Raw genomic sequence first — 16,879 nt, 5'->3', positions numbered from 1 at the left:
GCAATTTGAGTCACTGTTGCCTTTCTATCAGCTCGAACCAGTCTGCCCATTCTCCTCTGACCTCTGGCATCAACAAGGCATTTCCGGCCACAGAACTGCCGCTCACTGGATTTTTTTTCTTTTTCGGACCATTCTCTGTAAACCCTAGAGATGGTTGTGCGTGAAAATCCCAGTAGATCAGCAGTTTCTGAAATACTCAGACCAGCCCTTCTGGCACCAACAATCATGCCACGTTCAAAGGCACTCAAATCACCTTTCTTCCCCATACTGATGCTCGGTTTGAACTGCAGGAGATTGTCTTGACCATGTCTACATGCCTAAATGCACTGAGTTGCCGCCATGTGATTGGCTGATTAGAAATTAAGTCTTAACACACAGTTGGACAGGTGTACCTAATAAAGTGGCCAGTGAGTGTACATGCCCATGTTGTGGGCGGTGTTGGCTAACACCTTGAGGTAGTTGTGGGGATGGACTACGCGTGGAAGGGGGATCACTTTCAGGTCTAGTGTTATCCTCAGGTGGCACAGGCATTTGGAGTCGGTTTGCCCGTGAAAGTTGCCATCTGTCTAGATAAGCCAAGATCTGAGTTGGGTTATTGGGTGGGGTGCAGGCATCTATTACAATTTGTAGAGCATGGTTTTCAGCAAATGATCTACTAGCTAGAAATAATATCTTCACCAGCAAGCTAGACAAATACTAGAAATTAAAACTAATAAACTTTATTTTAATTTGATTAAAAAGGGACTTAGTCCATTTTAAAAATGCACATGTACAAAAACACAAACACAAACAAAAGAACCGCTAAATGCGGCAAGACCAAACTTCAGAAACTTTCCGGTTTACTCTTAGTGTCGTAGTCCAAATAATACACAGGCACTCCTTCAGAGTATCCGCTTAGTATAAATTTGTTTGGAACAAGCACTCTCTTATAGTGCCGTAAATTGTCTATATTAAATCCATTGCTTTTAAATCGATGTGTTACTTCTGTATTACATCCATCATTCACACTCACAATGATTTTTGACAATTTTTACAACAACAGCCTATACTATACACAATGGCATGGCACACAGTCTGAGATTCTTCAACTCGGTGTGAAACTATACATTGCTCTACTTATGCAGTTCACCACCTCCACAGACTTCTTTTAGAAAAAAAATCTCGTATATCATGGAGAGATCTCACCCAAATATTACTCAGTAACGGGTTCCTCCATGTGACGCTCTCTTCTCCCTACGCGTTTCACCGTCCAGATCATCAGGGGAGTCTCTGGGTCAAACTTAATGCCTTCATGGAAAAAGTGCCATCACAAGGCTGTTCATTTGCTTGCTTTTTATAACATGCACTCATTAGTATGTTCCCGCCTCCTACAAGTAGGCCGGGTGTATGCCCGTGACCACTTCCTGTTGATGCGTTACCATAGTGATAGACCTATTACTCATATGTTTCCAATACCACCTTCTGACTCATTCAAATTAAACCGTTATCACAGGTGTACTTAGACATATTACTAATCTATGATTGCGCAGGAATCAACCTTCTCATAGGGTATACACTCATGCGCGCTCTTTATACTTCGTTCAGCTTATCGGGTTGCCTGGTAATGCGCTGACGTTACTCCTCTCTCCTTCCTTTCTGGCGTGGACGCACCGCGCCTGCGTGCTCTACCGAACAAGTCCAACCCTCTTTCCTATGTCAGAGCGCCTATTTCCTCCCATCACTGAGTCACCATCCAGGGGCACACCGCGCCTGCGCACTCCATATGCAGCCGCTTCTTACAAGCTCCATCCTCTGAGTGCATATAATCCCATCACAGGGTTATCACACGGGAGCATTTGTATATCTATCTACCCTTCACATGCGCTTCATCTAACACTTTCTTTGCGTCTGTCAGCTTATGTCAATTTTCATATACAGTGGGGAAAAAAAGTATTTAGTCAGTCAGCAATAGTGCAAGTTCCACCAATTAAAAAGATGAGAGGCGTCTGTAATTTACATCATAGGTAGACCTCAACTATGGGAGACAAACTGAGAAAAAAAAATCCAGAAAATCACATTGTCTGTTTTTTTTTCATTTTATTTGCATATTATGGTGGAAAATAAGTATTTGGTCAGAAACAAGCAATCAAGATTTCTGGCTCTCACAGACCTGTAACTTCTTCTTTAAGAGTCTCCTCTTTCCTCCACTCATTACCTGTAGTAATGGCACCTGTTTAAACTTGTTATCAGTATAAAAAGACACCTGTGCACACCCTCAAACAGTCTGACTCCAAACTCCACTATGGTGAAGACCAAAGAGCTGTCAAAGGACACCAGAAACAAAATTGTAGCCCTGCACCAGGCTGGGAAGACTGAATCTGCAATAGCCAACCAGCTTAGAGTGAAGAAATCAACTGTGGGAGCAATAATTAGAAAATGGAAGACATACAAGACCACTGATAATCTTCCTCGATCTGGTGCTCCACGCAAAATCCCACCCCGTGGGGTCAGAATGATCACAAGAACGGTGAGCAAAAATCCCAGAACCACGCGGGGGGACCTAGTGAATGAACTGCAGAGAGCTGGGACCAATGTAACAAGGCCTACCATAAGTAACACATTACGCCACCATGGACTCAGATCCTGCAGTGCCAGACGTGTCCCACTGCTTAAGCCTGTACATGTCCGGGCCCGTCTGAAGTTTTCTAGAGAGCATTTGGATGATCCAGAGGAGTTTTGGGAGAATGTCCTATGGTCTGATGAAACCAAACTGGAACTGTTTGGTAGAAACACAACTTGTCGTGTTTGGAGGAAAAAGAATACTGAGTTGCATCCATCAAACACCATACCTACTGTAAAGCATGGTGGTGGAAACATCATGCTTTGGGGCTGTTTCTCTGCAAAGGGGCCAGGACGACTGATCCGGGTACATGAAAGAATGAATGGGGCCATGTATCGTGAGATTTTGAGTGCAAACCTCCTTCCATCAGCAAGGGCATTGAAGATGAAACGTGGCTGGGTCTTTCAACAAGACAATGATCCAAAGCACACCGCCAGGGCAACGAAGGAGTGGCTTAGTAAGAAGCATTTCAAGGTCCTGGAGTGGCCTAGCCAGTCTCCAGATCTCAACCCTATAGAAAACCTTTGGAGGGAGTTGAAAGTCCATGTTGCCAAGCGAAAAGCCAAAAACATCACTGCTCTAGAGGAGATCTGCATGGAGGAATGGGCCAACATACCAACAACAGTGTATGGCAACCTTGTGAAGACTTACAGAAAACGTTTGACCTCTGTCATTGCCAACAAAGGATATATCACAAAGTATTGAGATTAAATTTTGTTTCTGACCAAATACTTATTTTCCACCATAATATGCAAATAAAATGAAAAAAAAATAGACAATGTGATTTTCTGGATTTTTTTTTTCTCAGTTTGTCTCCCATAGTTGAGGTCTACCTATGATGTAAATTACAGACGCCTCTCATCTTTTTAAGTGGTGGAACTTGCACTATTGCTGACTAAATACTTTTTTTCCCCACTGTAAGTATAATCAGCGTTATTTAACGAAGCGACAGTATATGAAAACTTTAGTATTTTTTTACAAAGTCAATAACGATGGTGACTCAGTGATGGGAGGAAATAGGCGCTCTGACACAGGAAAGAGGGTTGGACTTGACACGGTAGAGCACGCAGGCGCGGTGCGTCCACGCCAGAAAGGAAGGAGAGAGGAGTGACGTCAGCGCGTTACCAGGCAACCCGATAAGCTGAACGAAGTATAAAGAGCGCGCATGAGTGTATACCCTATGAGGTTGATTCCTGCGCAATCATAGATTAGTAATATGTTTAAGTTCACCTGTGATAAGGGTTTAATTTGAATGAGTCAGAAGGTGGTATTGGAAACATATGAGTAATAGGTCTATCACTATGGTAACGCATCAACAGGAAGTGGTCACGGGCATACACCCGGCCTACTTGTAGGAGGCGGGAACATACTAATGAGTGCATGTTATAAAAAGCAAGCAAATGAACAGCCCTGTGATGGCACTTTTTCCATAAAGGCATTAAGTTTGACCCAGAGACTCCCCTGATGATCTGGACGGTGAAACGCGTAGGGAGAAGGGAGCGTCACATGGAGGAACCCGTTACTGAGTAATATTTGGGTGAGATCTCTCCATGATATACGAGATTTTTTTTCTAAAAGAAGTCTGTGGAGGTGGTGAACTGCATAAGTAGAGCAATGTATAGGTTCACACCGAGTTGAAGAATCTCAGACTGTGTGCCATGCCATTGTGTATAGTATAGGCTGTTGTTGTAAAAATTGTCAAAAATCATTGTGAGTGTGAATGATGGATGTAATACAGAAGTAACACATCGATTTAAAAGCAATGGATTTAATATAGACAATTTACGGCACTATAAGAGAGTGCTTGTTCCAAACAAATTTATACTAAGCGGATACTCTGAAGGAGTGCCTGTGTATTATTTGGACTACGACACTAAGAGTAAACCTGAAAGTTTCTGAAGTTTGGTCTTGCCGCATTTAGCGTTTCTTTTGTTTGTGTTTGTGTTTTTGTACATGTGCATTTTTAAAATGGACTAAGTCCCTTTTTAATCAAATTAAAATAAAGTTTATTAGTTTTAATTTCTAGTATTTGTCTAGCTTGCTGGTGAAGGAATTTGTAGAGCACCTCTGGCCCACAGCCTGACTTCTCGGGGGATTGTGCGTAGATAGCGAGCCAGACTCCGGGCATATGCCTCTTCCCCATCATCATTTGCAGTGCCGGACAGGTAGTTCAATACCCCAGTATCCACTTGGCGTTTGGTATCCAGTTTGCATCGTTCAGGCCGTGACACTACTGCAGCCTGTGGTGAGGTATCAAGTGGGAGGGTTGGGCTGCTACTCTGCCCACGGTCCTCCTCTTCTTGATTAGCCTCCTGTCCTGCAGATGGCCATGCTGGTGGTGGTGGATGGTGATTGCTAACTTGATGGGATGATGGTCCAGCCTGTTCTTCCCCTTCACCAACTGGGTCCACTTGGACCTCAGAGTCAGAACCTGTCTCCCACTCTGTTATATTAGATTCAGTTCTATTTTTTAAGAAAAAGCCAATAATTAGTATCATACCTTAAGGAGTGGGGCAAACGTGCGGGAAAACCGGCTCTTTGGGACTGGAAGCCGGAGTGAAGAGAGTGCTACACTGACAGTGAGTGACACATTAGCCAATGATGGAACAGTAGTAGTCCCATCATCAAGTTAATGTGTTGAATAAAAAAAAAACAAAACAAAAAAAAACATACAGAACATACAACATATAACATACAGAACATACATATAACATACAACATAACATAGAGTACATACTTACCAATCACCTAATTCCCCAAAGCCCTCGTCTCCTTTAATAAAAATAAAATAAACAAACCTATACTTACCTTTCCAGTCCAGTTAATAACGAGGGTCCCACGACGATCTCCGGTGTAGAACACTGACATCGGGTAAGTCAGTGCTATACAGGGGCTTTCACGATGAACTGACAGCGGATCTAATCCTCCGCCGCTGGGAAAGAGGTCCTGTAATCCTAACACTAATTCTCATGCAGCATTGCTGTAAAGTGAGAGCCTGAACTCAGGTACCTCAGTGATGCACTGCAGGAGGCATTGTCTCCTGTGTTATGAATGGGTCACCGCTGAGGATAGCAGGCCCAGGCTAAGCCACACAAAACCAGAGAGTTTGGTAACTAAGCGGATGCAGACCCCTGATCCTGTCCACACAACTAGCAGTAGCCGTGGAGCGTACCTACGATGATCCTAGATGCCTCGGCACAGCCGGAGAGCTAACTAAGCCTTAAGCAAGAAAGGGGAAATCTAAACTGCCCCGGAGCAGACCCCAAAGGAATAGATAGCCCCCAAACATATATTGTCGGTGAGACAAGATGAAAACACAAACGCAGGCAGAAAAATTGACTGAGCAAACTATGGGGCCCACACTGACTAGACAGGACAGGAAAGGAAAGACACTGTCTGCAATCACGCAAAAAACCCTGCAAAAAAGTCCAACACATCTGCTGCACAAAAACACTGAAGTTGCACGACTTCGCCCCCACTAATCAGCACTCTGGTATATTCTGAAAGCAAAGTAAAAAGAGACCAATAAAAAAGGGGACAAAACAAACTGGTACATGCAGTAACATATGGGCGGTGATTCAGCACAGCCACAGTCGGAGCTAGCTGACCCGCACAAAGCAGAGATAAACAAAACCAGATCAAATGCAAACAGAATAGCAAATGAACCACTTAGCTGAACATGCAGGGAAAGAGCAGGAGACATCAGACCTCAGGAGGCACAAGAAGAAAATCACCAGCATTGATAGAGGGAGTCAGCTGTCTTAAATCCCAATCAGAAACCCCAGATCTCCAATCGTCTTCCTCATTATCAGGTGGCAGGCCTCTGTCAATCAGACCAGCTTCACTACCTCCAGTAACCACCAGAGGGAGCACAGAAAGAGAGCTCTCAATCTGACCAGCTCCACTATCTTCAGTAATCACCAGAGGGAAGCCAGAGAGAGAATTCACAACACTCCTGTCAGTTCATCACTGGGAGGCCCTATAGAGCAGTGACATCACCTGATGTCACTGTTCTGGAGGGGAGATCGTCGTGGGACACTTGTTATTAATTGGACTGCGTCGGACAGGGAGTATACGGTTGCTTTATTTTTTTACTTTTCATTATAGGAGACCGAAGGTGTCGTTTGGATGTGGGCGTGCAATAAAAATATGAAAACGGTGTTGTGTTTTATATAATTAAAATACTTAATTCTTATGGGTGTGGTTTTTTAACTCTTTATTTATATAAGATTAATAATGGATAGGTGTCTTATTGACGTCTCTCCATTATTAACCGGGCTTAATGTCACCTTACAATAGCAAGGTGACATTAACCCCTTATTACCCCATATCCCACCACTACACGGGAGTGGGAAGAGAGGGGCTAAGTTCCAGAATTGACGCACCTTATAGATGCGCCATTTCTGGGGCGGCTGCGGGCTGGTATTTGTAGCCAGGGGGGTCCAATATCCATGGCCTCTTCCTAGGCTATGAATATTAGCCCGCAGCTGTCTGCGTAGGCTTTTCTGGCTATAAAATATAGGGGGACCCCACTTCATTTTTTGGGGGGTCCCCCTATTTTAATAGCCAGTAAAGGATAAGCAAACAGCTGCGGGCTGATATTCAAAGCCTGGGAAGGGGCCATGGGTATTACCCCCTTCCCAGGCTACAAATATTGGCTCCCAGCCATCGGCTTTCCCCCTCTGGCACAGAAAATTGCGCGGGAGCCCACACCATTTTTTTTTTAAATGGATATATGTATAGATATATCTATGGATATATCTATTCATATATGGATAGATATATCTATGTATCTATCCCATATCTGACTATCTATCAATCTATCTATCCCATCAGGGGAGGACAAATAATAGGCAAAATTGTTTGGTGAATTGGAACGCACGGGGTTAAAATTTCGCCTCACAACATAGCCTATGACGCTCTCGGGGACCAGACGTGTGACTGTGCAAAATTTTGTGGCTGTAGCTGTCACGGTGCAGATGCCAATCCCGGACATACACACAAACATACATACATGCATACACTTTTTCTCCATTATGTACATAGGGGCAAAATTGTTTGGTGAATTTGAACATGTGGGGTTAAAATTTCGCCTCACAACATAGCCTATGACGCTCTCGGGGTCCAGACGTGTGACTGCAAAATTTTGTGGCTGTAGCTGCGACAGTGCAGATGCCAATCCCGGACATACACACACATTGAGCTTTATATATTATATATATATATATATATATATATATATATAGCCACACACGCATACACGTATACATATTACATAGTCTCATTTATTATGTATATTGCTGTCCCTTTTACAGTGCCCTCTCTTTTTATGTACAGCACCGTCCCTTACATATTGGATTATATAGAGCCCTGTTTTTTATTACATACCGTCCTGTCTTGTTAGCTGTATAATGCAATGATGGCTGATGGAGCATGGGAAAGCTTCCTTTCTAATGGAGGAGCTGATGGACTTGTAGTCTGGTCACCGGCTCCTCGATCAGCAGTCATTTTATATCTAAAAAGAGAGGGGACCATGTTATAAAAGAGGGCACTGTGAATAGCAAAATTAACAAGAATACACTATGTAAGAGACAGCACTATACATAACAGCAGAGGAAGCTGTATAATAAGGGACGGCACCATATATACTGTAACTAGAGAGGATGGTACGTAATAAGGGATGGTGTTATACACAATAAAAGAGGAAAATATGTAACTAAGGATGGTGTTATACAGAATTATTGAGTACAACATATGCTAAGGGACTGTGATATACATAATAAGCACGTACACTATATGCTAAGGGACTGTGTTATACATAAGTACGTACACTATATACTAAGGGACTGTGTTAGACATAGTGAGTACATTATATACTAAGGGACTGTGTTAGATATAATAAGTGATAATGTCTTCCTCCACCTCCCCTTGTTACTATGGCCATTATAAGTCCCCCTTCCTCCCATCCCAATCACCCCCCATACCCCTCATTGTCCTCCTCCCCCCTGCATCCCATTATTTTCCTCTCTCCCACCCCATCATTGCCATCTTCACCACCTCCATCATTGCCTTCTCCACCACCACTATCTTTGCCTTCTCCCCCACCACTCCCATTCTCATCATTGCCCATTCCACCACCTCCATCATTGCACTCTCCCCCACCCCCATTATCATTTATTTTTCACCCCACCACCCCCTCATTGCCCTTTCCACCACCTCCATCATTGCCCTCCCCATCACCCCCATCATTACCTTCTCCTCATAACTCCCATCATTGCCTTCTCCCCATCACTCCCATCATTGCCTTCTCCAGCACCCCCATCATGGCCTTCTCCTTCACCCCCATCATTGCGTTCTCTCCATCACTCCCATCATTGCCTTCTCCCCGTCACTCCCATCACTGCCTTCTCCATCACCCCATCATGGCCTTCTCCCATCACCACATCATGGCATTCGCCGTCAACCCATCACGGCCTTCTCTCCATCACTCCCATCATTGCCTTCTCCATCACCCCCATCATTGCCTTCTCCATCACCCCCATCATTGCCTTCTCCATCACCCCCATCATTGCCTTCTCTCCATCATTCCCATGATCCCATTAATGCATTCTTCTCCTCATGCCCCCATCATGCCCTTCTCTCCCCCAGGGCCAGGCTCCACCTACACACACACACACAATCACACACACAGACAGACACCACCTCTCTCCTCTCACCTGTCCGCAGCATCACCCGTGCTTCCTCACTCTGGCACAGCAGCGGCCGCTGAATGATGACGTCATTCAGCGGCGCGCTCCTCTCTGTGTCAGAGACAGGAAGCGCAGCCTCCGGGCAGGAAGCAGGATGGATCCTTGTAGCTCCGTTCCTGCTATTTTCTCTTGCAGGCAGCGGAGCTGCTTGGTTCGCTCCCTGCCCGCCGCTGCACATGAGGGCAATCTGGCCAGGGGCCTCCAGAGTCTCGGGCCAGATTGTCCTCATCATTAGCCGCCTTGCAGGGCCCCTTGGAGGCTCTGGGCCCCGATGCAGTCGCACGGGTTGAACCGGCGGGATGTCCGCCCATGTATCCCATATCTATCTATCCCATATATCTATCTATCTATCAAAATGCAACACGGTGCGTTTTTGTGCGCTCGGCGCAACGCCAAAAGGGCGCAAGCGCCGGCAAAATCATACCAGCGAACGGCCATGTATTGCCAAGTTTTTAACACTAAGGTTTGGATACGGCTTTAAAGAAGGCTACTACTTGCGATATGCAGCAATTTTATTACAAAGCACAAAATTAAAGGAATTATATTATTAAATAGTATGATTGCGTATACTTTTGTATATTTTAAGATACAAAGGTTAAGTACATATAAAGGTTAACTATATACAGTATCCCAGCAAAGAGCAAACAGATGAACGGCAAACTAGGGCACACAAATCACCACATTAACAGACGGAGCTATTTATCTGAAGTATTGCGGTATATATTTCTGTCAAAAACGGAGGTGCTTGCATGAAAAAACATGAATATTTCAATATGAAATGAAAAAAGAAAGAATATGCAGCACTCACCAATGAAGCTGAAAAACTGTGCGTCTTTATTTCACATGAATTCCATCAACAGATATGTGGACATGCAGGACGTTAGAGGAATGCTAGGGGAGGGAGGTACCGGACAACGGCTGTTACGCGATTGCTCGCTTCTACGGGTCCAGGTTAAGTACATATAAAGATTGAATACATATAAAGGTTAACTATATACAATATACTCACATCACCAATCACCAAGAGGCTTTTAACATCATCCGCTTGGAATATCAGAGAAGCAATGCCAAGAAAGAGAACCCCTGGGAGATTCAATACACTGCATGGGCGTCCCCAATTATGCAGGTATCATCACTGTACATGTGTGTATAGGTATCCAAGTTGTGCTTCTGTCTTAGTCATGTTTCTCTGGCCTTATATACTAAATTACACTTATGTGTAACTTTAGCTTCATCCCATCTCTTCAAGTGGCTGGCTTTCAAGATTGGATGAAACTGATAACATGGCATCATCAGACAATGGGTCATAAACCCTTACAATAGAAAAGCCACATGGCTTTAGATAAAACCACCACAGACAGAGGTTAAATAAACCTTAATGTTTTACATTGACAAACAACAAATATAGATAAACATAGAATTATTTGTGAAGTGAAATGGTTTCAGGTAATAAACAATAGTTCTCAAGATGAGCATTGTCTTGGTCTGTAACTGTTTGACCAGAAATGCAGCTCTGTCATGGTCTGAATGCATTCTTTATATTTCAATATGGACTCAAAAATAGCCATCTTTATATTCGCACTACAGGCCAGCGTACCCAACGCTAAATATAGGGTACGATGATCGCATGCAGTGTCATGCGATCATAGGAGCTGACCGGAGGAGACGCGGCCGGGGGTGGAGCTTAGCGGCGGCTCTGTGCTGCGCCTCAGAACGCTAGTCTGAAAGTAGCCTTAGTTGTGTGCCAGGAGCTGCCCCCTCTCACTACTGCGTGCACACTGCTGAAGACGGCCATGGCTGCAGCCACGTGTGCACGCTGCGATTCCCACTCCCCCATGATGCTGCGCAATATGGAGATGCGCCCCTGCCCCCTCCTGACACTGACCCTCCCCCCACTCCGAAAAGACAACAGATTTCCTGGATTGCCTAATGGAGGGGGGGGGAGGTTAAAAAAAACAAAACAAAAACATTCTCTTCCATGTCTTGGTGCCGCCCCCTGCAGCCCAGCACCCTAGGCACCTGCCCTCCAGTGCCTAGTGGCAAATACAGCCTGACCTTCCCATATGGGGTCAGGGAATTCATCGTCCACCACCTCATGTTCCACTTCCATACTCTGGACCTCCTGACTTGTTGACTTAAAGGGAATCAGTCACCCCATTTTTCCCTATTAGCTGCTGTCACCACCATCAGGGGCTTATCTACAGCATTCTGTAATGCTGTAGATAAGCCCCCAATGTAACCTGAAAGATAAGAAAAACACGTTAGACTATACTTACCGGGGGGGCGGGGGCGGTGGGTGTCGCGGTCCGGTCCGGCACCTCCCATTTTCATACAATGATGTCCTCCTTGCTTCTCCCTCGGCTCCTCTGCTGTTGAGGGCAGAGTAAAGAACTGCAGTTCGCAGGCGCCGGGAAAGGTCACGTAAACTTCCCTGTCCCTTACTCCACGCCTTGTGCTTTTTTAAATTAGGTATATAGTATATATTTGTGAATTTTCCGTTATTAATGGTGAAAAGACAATATGTAGCCTTGAAAAGAAGTTTTGATTTTAGGATACAGCAGCAGTATACCTATGGTAGGAGGGTAAGGGAATAAACCCTGCCTTATACTTCTAATCCAAAACTATCCCTCCTCCACCAGCTCTCCCTACACTTAATGCAGATAACAGCAGTTTTACTAGAGAAATCACAGTATGGAGCCCTGAAAACGACTTTTGTTTTCAGGGTGTAGCAGCGGTATACAAGTGCAGCAATAGTAATTAAACACTGCCTATATGCTTGCTCTAATCTAAGCTCTCCCTCCTAGATCAACTCTCCCTTAAATTCTTCCAGAGGAGATTATGCCGAGCATCACATCATCGTGTCTTATATTAAGCCCCCATCACATATAGAGATCTCGCTAGCGAGATCGCTGCCGAGTCACAAGTTTTGTTACGCAACAGCAATCTCACCAGCGAGATCGCTGTGTGTGACACTAACCAGCGACCGGCCCCCCTGCCGGTTATCGCTGATCGTCCTGGAATAGCCTGGACATTTTTTTGATCGATGGTCTCCCGCTGGCCAGCACGCATCGCTGCATCTGACAAGCGGGAGACCAGCGATCAGCGAACAGCGCGCTTGTAACAAAGGTAAACGTCGGGTTTCTAAGCGGCGCGCGCTGGTAACTAAGGTACACAGTGGGTAACTAAGCGATGTGCGTCGCTTGTTACTCTGTGTCGCTGGTGCTGATCGCTGGTGAAGCTGCCTGTTTGACAGCTCACCAGCGATCGTGTAGCGATGCACCAGCGATCCTGACAAGGTAATATCGTTGTCGGGATCGCTGGTGCGTCGCTATGTGTGATGGGGCCCTAAGACCCAGTGGCGCAATGTGGCCGTCCAATCACAGTAATGCCAGTAGCCAACTGTAATATTAATATTGAGCAGAATGAATTTAAGCCTATTGGTTCTGCCCTCCACAACAGTCACGGTCTCTCATGTAGCCCCTTGGGAAAATTAATAGCCCAGCACTGGAATATATAGTAACATTGTCTATAGTGTCCTCTCCTATATACTGGCCATTTATCCTACAGTAGTGTATCTACCTCCCCATGCAACCATCCATATAATCTAATCTTCTGTAATACTGAAATATATGGGTAATTGTTATCGATTTATCCCTGTTCAAATCAGTAGAAACTACTCCGCAATTACACTGTATGGCAATAATGACATTGTGGCATTTTATATAAGTTTTAAGAGGTCAAGGTGGATAATTAGAGTTCATTTAATGTATATGGTAATGACTTGGTTGTATGGTCTGGTCCCTTTAACTTAGTGACAGAGCCAATTTGCAACTTAATGATCAGGCCAATTTTTACCATTCTGACCACTGTCACTTTATGAGGTAATAACTCTGGAACGCTTTAACGCAGGGGTCTCAAACTCGGCAGAGTAAATGGGCCGCACATAAAAAAAAGAAAGCTGGCGGGCCGCATTCCTTTCAAACTTAATACAGTCACAATTGATAGCGGTATCTAAGGGGTTAAATGGCCGCGATCGGTGCTAATACCGATCGTGGCCGTTCAAATAGGATGTCAGCTGCGATGTACAGCTTACCTCAGCAGATGATAGTGTCGGCTCTGCATGTCAGCCGGTGCTATCATCTCGCTGTACACGCACAGCCACAGTCACCTGCACAATCCAGCAATGGGGGGAAAGTCATGCCTCCACTCTTTGCGCGCTGGCATGATGTCATTACACAGCGCCAGAGGGATGTCGTCACGCAGGACCACAGCCACTACGGAGCGGCGCACTCCTCTCTTCTAATGTGAGCGTACACACGCGACTCCGCTCCGTACACCTCGTACACACGCGGCTCCGCTCCGCACACCTCGTACACACGCGGCTCCGCTCCGCACACCTCGTACACACGCGACTCCGCTCCGCACACCTCGTACACACGCGGCTCCGCACACCTCGTACACACGCGGCTCCGCTCCGCACACCTCGTACACACGCGGCTCCGCTCCGCACACCTCGTACACACGCGGCTCCGCTCCGTACACCTCGTACACACGCGGCTCCGCTCCGTACACCTCGTACACACGCGGCTCCGCTCCGCACACCTCGTACACACGCGGCTCCGCTCCGTACACCTCGTACACACGCGGCTCCGCTCCGTACACCTCGTACACACGCGACTCCGCTCCGTACACCTCGTACACACGCGACTCCGCTCCGTACACCTCGTACACACGCGACTCCGCTCCGTACACCTCGTACACACGCGGCTCCGCACACCTCGTACACACACGGCTCTGCTACATCCACCTTGTAAACCCCTCCTGATCCACACAGAAACTTACCCAGCACCATGACAATCAGCACAGACAAAGACAGCAGAGGTCTGCATACACTGAGGCCCCTGATCATGTGGCCCCCTGACTCCTCCTTCTCCTCTGACCTCACCCCCGCTTCCTGTGCACACAGAACACACAGCCATCGCGCACTCCTGGATGGCTGCGTGCCTTCCCCTTTCTACCTGCCTCAGGGGGTGAGACATGTGGTGCACCGCGGGCCGCAGATGACTGCCTCAGGGGCCGCATGAGACCTCTGCTTTAACGGATTCCGCTGATTCTGAGAATGTTTTTCGTGACATATTGTACCTCATGGTAGTGGTGAAATTTCTTGGACATGACTTGCGTTTATTTATGCAACAAATGGAAATATGGCAAAAAAAATTTAAAATTTTGCAATTTTCAAAATTTAATTTTTATGCCCTGTAAGATAGGGCTGACTGTGTGTGTTGGGGGCAGGGCCAGACTGGGACTAAAATTCAGCCCTGGCATGTGAAGGTGCACAGGCCCACTTGTCACATGGTGACTCTATAACATATAGTCACAGCTGTGTCCAGTATTACAGCTCAGTCCTATTTATTGCTCTTGATTTGAACCCAGGACCCAAGAGCTGCATCCTGCTGATACCCCAACACTGGGCCGCTGCCCTGTCTCTATTACTGCACCTGCTGTGTGGTACAATAACCCTCTTACTGCCCCACATAATAATGCCTCTTTTGTGCCCTATAGATGGTAAAATTGCCCCAAAACATATTAATGCACTGTGCAAATGCACTAGAAAACAGTATCTGCATTTTCCCCCCCCTAGAAAGTAATAATGCCCTATGTACACATATGATGGCCATTGTATTCTGAGTGCCCCTACAACAAATATGCTTCTTAAGTGCCTGCTTAACATCTACTAATGTCCCCTGAGTCCCCAATGTACAACTCCTCTACATACATTATGATGGGGAAACTGTTCCCCTATATACAGTATAATACACCCACAGTTCTCTATACACAATATGATGTTCCCACAACTGCGCTCTACACAGTATGATGGGCCCACAGCTCCTCTGTACACATTACGGTGATTCCACAGCTCCACTATACACAGTATGGTGGTCTGACAGCTCCTCAATCACAGTACGGTGGTTCCACAGCTCCACTCTACACAGTATGGTGGTCCCAGAGCTCCACTATACACAGAATGATGGGCCCACAGCTCCACTATACACAGTATGGTGGTCCCAGAGCTTCCCTATACATAGCATGATGTCCCCACTCTTCCCCTAAAATACTGAATTATGAATCCCATAGTAGCCCTCAGACTATATAATGGCCCCCGCATTAGTCCCCAAACTGTATAATGGTCCCCGAATTAGTTCCCAAACTAAATAATGGCCCCCGCGTTAACTCCCAAACTGTACAGTATAATGCTCCCCCACATTAGCTCCCAAACTGTATAATGGCCCCTGCATTAGTCCACAAGTTATATAATGGCTGCTGAAATAGTCCTGAAAATGTATGAGGGCCCCCACACAGTTTTGGGGTCCCTCACACTATGTATACAGTAAGGTTCCCCCATTCTTTATTATGCCCCCACATGACACCACAAGTTTTAATAAAAAAAAATCATATACTTTTCTAACCCAGAATCCAGTGGCAAGGCAATGTGCTGTAACAGCACCGACTCCCGCACCAAATGTCAGAGTCCCGGTGCCAGAACTCTGACATCCTCGTTGTGCTTCGTTCTGTAGACCTGAGGCATAAAGTGATCTGACGTCTACAGAACAGAAAGCGGTGGTGCCGGAAGATCATGTCTCCCTGCTCTACCGCAGGGCTTACCGGTGTATGCGCATCATACATGCTGATTAATTACAGTAAGGGCAGTGTAGCCCTGGATGGGCGCCCTGAGCGCGGGGGCCGGGACAACCGTACAAGCTGCACCCTGGTATCTACGCTACTGTATACTGTGACTACAGACATCTGATATTACACCAGTCACATATTACCCTGTATATAACATCCGATGTCTGCGCACACAGTATATTATATCCCTAATATATCCTATACAATGTGTACAGACATCGGCTGTTATATACAGTGTAATATGGCATGCTAGATATTACACTACTACTGCAGACATCAGATTTTACACTATCACATATTACCCTGTAAATAAAATCAGATGTCTGTGCACATAGTATTGGATATGTCAGTGACATATTCTCCTATACACTGTATGTACTAAGTGCACTGTGTATATATATGACTGACTGATCACTCGCCCCAATTGGACAGACCATCAGCAGATTTGGCTTTCAGTACCATCTTTATGCTGATGACACACAACTATATACGTCTTCCCCCGACCTTACCCCCACTGTACTACAGAACGCCAGTGACTGTCTGTCCGCAGTCTCCAACATCATGTCCACTCTCTATCTGAAATGCAACCTCGCTAAAACTGAACTTCTTCTGCTCCCGCCATCTACTAACCTCCCTAAATCTGACATTTCCCTCTCCGTGGGTGGTACCACAATAACACCCCGGCAGCAGGCGCGCTGTCTGGGTGTTATGTTTGACACCAGTCTCTCCTTCACATCCCATATACAATCCCTTGCCCGCTCTTGCCGCTTACACCTAAAGAACATCTCTAGAATCCGCCCTTTTCTCACTATGGAAACAACAAAAACCCCTCACTGTTGCATTG

At 45.8% G+C, this 16,879-nt stretch overlaps 1 long non-coding RNA gene across 2 annotated transcripts in view; it reads right to left on the bottom strand.

The window, feature by feature from the left end:
- LOC141091829 (uncharacterized) overlaps nt 1-10,921 on the bottom strand; it is a 93,264-nt gene extending 82,343 nt beyond the window's left edge. For both annotated transcript variants that reach the window (XR_012232596.1, XR_012232595.1), the window contains exons 1-2: nt 10,157-10,921; nt 7,988-8,114 (exon numbers count right to left, since the gene is read on the bottom strand). This is a non-coding gene — a long non-coding RNA (uncharacterized lncRNA). The remainder of the gene's footprint in view (nt 1-7,987; nt 8,115-10,156) is intronic.
- Between the last annotated feature and the right edge of the window lie 5,958 nt (nt 10,922-16,879).

Source organism: Dendrobates tinctorius, unplaced genomic scaffold (assembly GCF_039654945.1).
Source record: "Dendrobates tinctorius isolate UK_male_01 unplaced genomic scaffold, ASM3965494v1 ptg000056l, whole genome shotgun sequence".
NCBI lineage: Eukaryota > Metazoa > Chordata > Amphibia > Anura > Dendrobatidae > Dendrobates > Dendrobates tinctorius.
This window is presented reverse-complemented; position numbering and strand designations above follow the sequence as displayed.